The following is a 5361-nucleotide window of genomic DNA, read 5'->3' as shown; positions in this document are numbered from 1 at the left end:
TTCATTATTTGTTACACTGTTACAAATGTTAAATAGTAACAGAAGAAAGTAAAACTGTTTTTTACTTTCACATAAATAGGTTGTTCTCTAAACAACTGAAAGTTTCTATTCTGAAGCATATTATTTTAATGCTTATACTTACGTTTTAAAAGACGCATGTTTTACTTTTTACTGAATGACCCATCATGTTTCAGAAATGTAAAGTCTAATTATGATAATGAAAAGTTAGTAGAACTACAGGATTTTTTTGTTACACCATTAAAAATTTTGAAATAGTCAGTAATAAAAGAGTAAAAATGGTGTTCACTTTCACATACTGTAAAAGGGTTTAAACCGTGTTCTCGAAGTGTATATCCTGAAGCATACTGTTTTAATGCTTATACTTTAAAAGACACATGTTTCTCTTCTTTAAAAAAATAAAGATGTTTGTATTTGTAAATTTAATCAGTGTTTAAAGTTGTATTTGTTTTCTTTTTTTCTTTGAAGACCAAAATAATCTAATGACTGTTTAAATATCTGTGGTCCAATTACCACTGTTGGTAAGCAGACTTAATTTACTGTTGCTCAGGAACAGCATGAGATGTTTTGACATAAAATTATATTTGAGACGTACAATATTTTACCTGTGTGAAGTTGGCGCCTCGCAAAACTCTGGTAAAATAGTTTCATTCGTTTGTGATGGTTTGTGCAGTTGAATGGTTAGTTGTGCTGTTTTAGTTTCTGAGTTAATAAAGATTATTTTATAGGTGTATCAAAAGTCACTCAGCCCACCCCCGTTCTCCAAATTAAGTCAAAGTAGTCTCATTTGTTTGTGCTGCAAACATTTTTGGTCTAACTATTATAGTTTCTAAGGTAACGTTTTATGTTTTTCATGTTAACGTGTAATTAAGTTATTACATATAAACAGTCCTTAACTATATCCAAACGAGTCCTAATTCTTTGTGCTGCGTTTATGCAGTTAAAATTGTTGTTTGTGCTGCTTTCGTTTCTGAATTATTAAATATTTTAGAGATCAATCAAAGGTCACCCAATCCCCCATTTTCTCCAAACTAAACCAAAATAGTCTCATTAATTTGTGTTTGTTTGTGCAGTCAGTCAAAGCTCACTCGTCCGCCGCTTTATCCAAATTAAGCCATAATAGTCTCATTTGTTTGAGCTGGTTTGTACAGCAAAAATTATTGATTGACGTCCTTTCGTTTTTGAGATATTAATGTTTCAAATTTCCAAACAATTTAGGAAGTGACGTCATAAACAAAACGGAATTCTCCGTTTTTGAACTAAACAGTTTAATTTGTGGTCCAAACAATAACAAAATAGTATAATTTGTTTGTGCTATGTTTTTGCTGGTTTGTGCCGTTGAAACTATCTATTGTGCTGCTATACTCTATGAATTATTAACGTTAACAATTTAGGAGGTAACGTGACGAACACACCGGAATTCTCCGTTTTTGACGAAAACAGTCGAATTTGTGGTCCCAACAATAACAAAATAGTCTTGTTTATTTGTGCTATATTTGTGCCGTTGAAACTTTCAATTGTGTTGCTATAATTGATGAGTTATTACGTTTCAAATGAGCATCATGAACTACGCTTTACTGCCTCTGTGGGTGGTAGAAAGACTGGTACACCTGTGGAATTGAAAGTTTTGATGCAGCATTTTCAACTTTTACTTTTCAAGCTTATTAAATACGACCCTCACAATTACACCTGTGGCCAATGTAAGCATGTTCAAACACTTACGTTGTATACAAAACTGAATGCACACTACTACTGCAGAAATGCAAGGTTAATTAGTCTCAACTAAACTCAACTGACCTAAATACAAGTTAATTTGCACAGAAATTGACATGGGTAAGCTGTAGCATATAATACATAGTACATAAGTATATTTCAACTTGCATTTACTGTAAGGTTTGCAGATATCTCTATCAGTTTTCTAATGATTTGATCAAGGCACCATGTTGGGTCTAGCACTTTAATTGGTAGTAAAATACATTGCAGAAATAAAGTAATTTATGCTAATTGTATGTATTTCCTCTTAAAACAAGATGCCAAAAAAAAAATCATCATTTGACAGGGATTTCATCTTTTCAGTTCTCTGCACATCAAAAGAGGCCATACTCCAAAATATCAACATAGCCTCTCTAAATGCTAGTGTATGGACGGCGCTGAGTGAGCAGCTGGGAAACTGCTTCACAGCAAAGGCCCTGTATACTTTTCTTAAAATAAGCAATACAAAGTCAGTGATCCTGTGACTATCAATGACACATATTCTTCAACTTCTCTTTCTGACGGACAAAATCATCAAGCTTTTCAGCTTAATGTTTATTTTGAAAATGGGTCAAATTAATTCCGGAAAAGGTTGAACACAAAGACAAATAGTATCAAGCCAAATTAAAAAGGGAATATACACTTTTGGAGCCTGGTACCTGGACTCATGTTAAACACATTTGGAAGGTGTTGTAGAGTTTCTGTACATTTGTTTTTAAAAGAGCCAAGGTCTATCCAGCAATTACATTGAGGTAAAAGATTTGTAAGGAGTGCCACAGTCGTGTCTTTTTAACATGTGAAAGAGAGCCTGCAGTTAACAGCCCAATAGTGTGCAAATGCTGCATCAAAAACACAGATGGCTCCCTGCACGTTGGCTGTTCAAAGCATTTTTTTGTCTGAAGACTTGTGTGTGCAGGTAGCCACAAAACTGTGCAAGGGCAGTATGCTTCTCTGGAGGGCATCACAGGCACATAAGCTTATGGACTTTGGAGATCCAGAGCTGACTCGTGTGCCCAATTTGGCCACCCTGCGCAAATCAAATCAAAACAAGAAAGGAAGGATTTGGAATTAGGTGACACAAATCCTAGTTATTCCTTGCAGCTGTTAAATACAGTTCACCTCACAGTGGTAGCATCAGAAACATTGGACTGGAGAAGTTTTTCTGTCACTGCTGGAGTCAAACACAAATGCATGTGTACAAGGACGTCATAAAGAAAACTCAGGAGAAAGTATGTTTTGATGCAACTGGATCGGTTGGAGGAAAACTGACAAGGCCAAATGGCTCATGTTCTGGCAGGGCACAGCAGTCTCCCAGTGTTGCAAATTACTGTCAGAGAAACATGATGTTAACGCCATCGCACATTGGCTGACCAAATGGATTAGTTCAGGGGCACCTGTTCCAAAATAAGGGAGTGATTTTTCTCTGCCATTCGAGGAGCTCTTCTGAAGGAGTTTACTCCTTATCCTGACCTGAAAAGCTATGTCAATGAATGATTTAACATTTTACTTGGTAAATAAGATGCAAAACTACCACCTTGTTTTGTCAGGGTTGATGTTGCACACTGCACCAAGATGATTGGCAACTGGGACTGCCTGAAGAAAAAAACACATAGGATTAAAGATTTTTTGTAAGGTCTTTAACGCAGCTTCTTAAATCGCATTCTGTGGAGCGTATGAAGTGTATTTCTAGTCTTGTCGTCCCCTCCTGGGTCAAGGGAAGACACGGCTGAGTAGATGGCAGTCACAAATAAAAGATACGCGTAGACCGCAATTTGACTCAAGTAAACAACACCAACATTTTATATGTTCCATTGAAAATATAGAACATTACACACATCGCTCAACAATCTATAAAAATGTTTTAGTACGACTTTGGTAAACTATGAAGTCGCACTGCTTGATGGATTGTATTGTGCTTCAACATACGAGTATTATTACAGTGTGTGTATAAGGGAAGACATGCTGCCCTTTCTTTTGCTGCAGCTGTTACATATTCCATCCATCCGAGGCATTCCCAGGCCAGCCGGGAGACATAGTCTACCCAACGTGTCCTGGGTCTTCCCCGTGGACTCCTACCTGTCGGACGTGCCCTAAACACCTCCCTAGGGAGGCGTTCGGGTGGCATCCTGACCAGATGCCCGAACCACCTCATCTGGCTCCTCTCGATGTGGAGGAGCAGCGGCTTTACTTTGAGCTCCTCCCGGATGACAGAGCTTCTCACCCTATCTCTAAGGGTGAGCCCCGCCATCCAGTGAGAGCTGGAGATCCTGGCCAGATGAAGCCATCAGGACCACATCATCTGCAAAAAGCAGAGACCTAATCCTGCAGCCACCAAACCAGCGCCTTGACTGCGCCTAGAAATTCTGTCCATAAAAGTTATGAACAGAATCGGTGACAAAGGGCAGCCTTGGCGGAGTCCAACCCTCACTGGAAACGTGTCCCACTTACTGCCGGACCAAGCTCTGACACTGATCGTACAGGGAGCGGACCGCCACAATCAGACAGTCCGATACCCCATACTCTCTGAGCACTCCCCACAGGACTTCCCGAGGGACACGGGCGAATGCCTTCTCCAAGTCCATAAAGCACATGTAGACTGGTGGGACAAACTCCCATGCACCCTCAAGGACCCTGCCGAGAGTATAGAGCTGGTCCACAGTTCCACGACCAGGACGAAAACCACACTGTTCCTCCTGAATCCGAGGTTCGACTGTCCGGCGTAGCCTCCTCTCCAGTACACCTGAATAGACCTTACCGGGAACACTGAGGAGTGTGATCCCACAATAGTTGGAACACACCCTCCGGTTCCCCTTCTTAAAGAGAGGAACCACCACCCCGGTCTGCTAATCCAGAGGTACCGATGTTGCAGAGGCTTGTCAACCAAGACAGCCCCACAGCATCCAGAGCCTTAAGGACCTCTGGGCTGATCTCATCCACCCCCAGGGCCTTGCCTTTTTAACTACCTCGGCAACCTCAGCCCCAGAAATAGGAGAGCCCACCACAGATTCCCCAGGCACTGCTTCCTCACAGGAAGACGTGTTGGTGGGATTGAGGAGGTCTTTGAAGTATTCCCTCCACCGATCCACAGGGAAGTGAAGTGAATTATATTTATATAGCGCTTTTCTCTAGTGACCCAAAGCGCTTTTACATAGTGAAACCCAATATCTAAGTTACATTTAAACCAGTGTGGGTGGCACTGGGAGCAGGTGGGTAAAGTGTCTTGCCCAAGGACACAACGGCAGTGACTAGGATGGCGGAAGCGGGGATCGAACCTGGAACCCTCAAGTTGCTGGCACGGCCACTCTCCCAACCAAGCTATACCGCCCACAGCCACAGTAGAGGTCAGCAGCACACCATCCTCACCATACACGGTGTTGACAGTGCACTGCTTCCCCCCCCTGAGGCGGTGGATGGTGGTCCAGAATCGCTTCGAAGCCGTCGGGAAGTCGTTTTGCATGGCTTCCCCTAACTCCTCCTATGTCCAAGTTTTTGCCTCCGCGACCGCTGAAGCCGCACTTCGCTTGGCCTGTCGGTACCTGTCCGCTTACTCTAGAGTCCCATGAGCCAAAAGGACCCGATAGGACTCTTTCT

General features: G+C 41.7%; 1 protein-coding gene across 2 annotated transcripts in view; it reads left to right on the top strand.

The window, feature by feature from the left end:
• Nucleotides 1–444, top strand: part of mis18bp1 (MIS18 binding protein 1) — a 49432-nt gene extending 48988 nt beyond the window's left edge. For both annotated transcript variants that reach the window (XM_062042337.1, XM_062042336.1), the window contains exon 16: nucleotides 1–444. This exon is cut by the window's left edge and continues 422 nt beyond it. The gene's annotated coding sequence lies outside the window, so the exon portion shown is untranslated.
• The last annotated feature ends 4917 nt before the right edge of the window (nucleotides 445–5361 follow it).

The sequence above is a fragment of the Entelurus aequoreus genome, linkage group LG03 (genome assembly GCF_033978785.1).
Source record: "Entelurus aequoreus isolate RoL-2023_Sb linkage group LG03, RoL_Eaeq_v1.1, whole genome shotgun sequence".
NCBI lineage: Eukaryota > Metazoa > Chordata > Actinopteri > Syngnathiformes > Syngnathidae > Entelurus > Entelurus aequoreus.
This window is presented reverse-complemented; position numbering and strand designations above follow the sequence as displayed.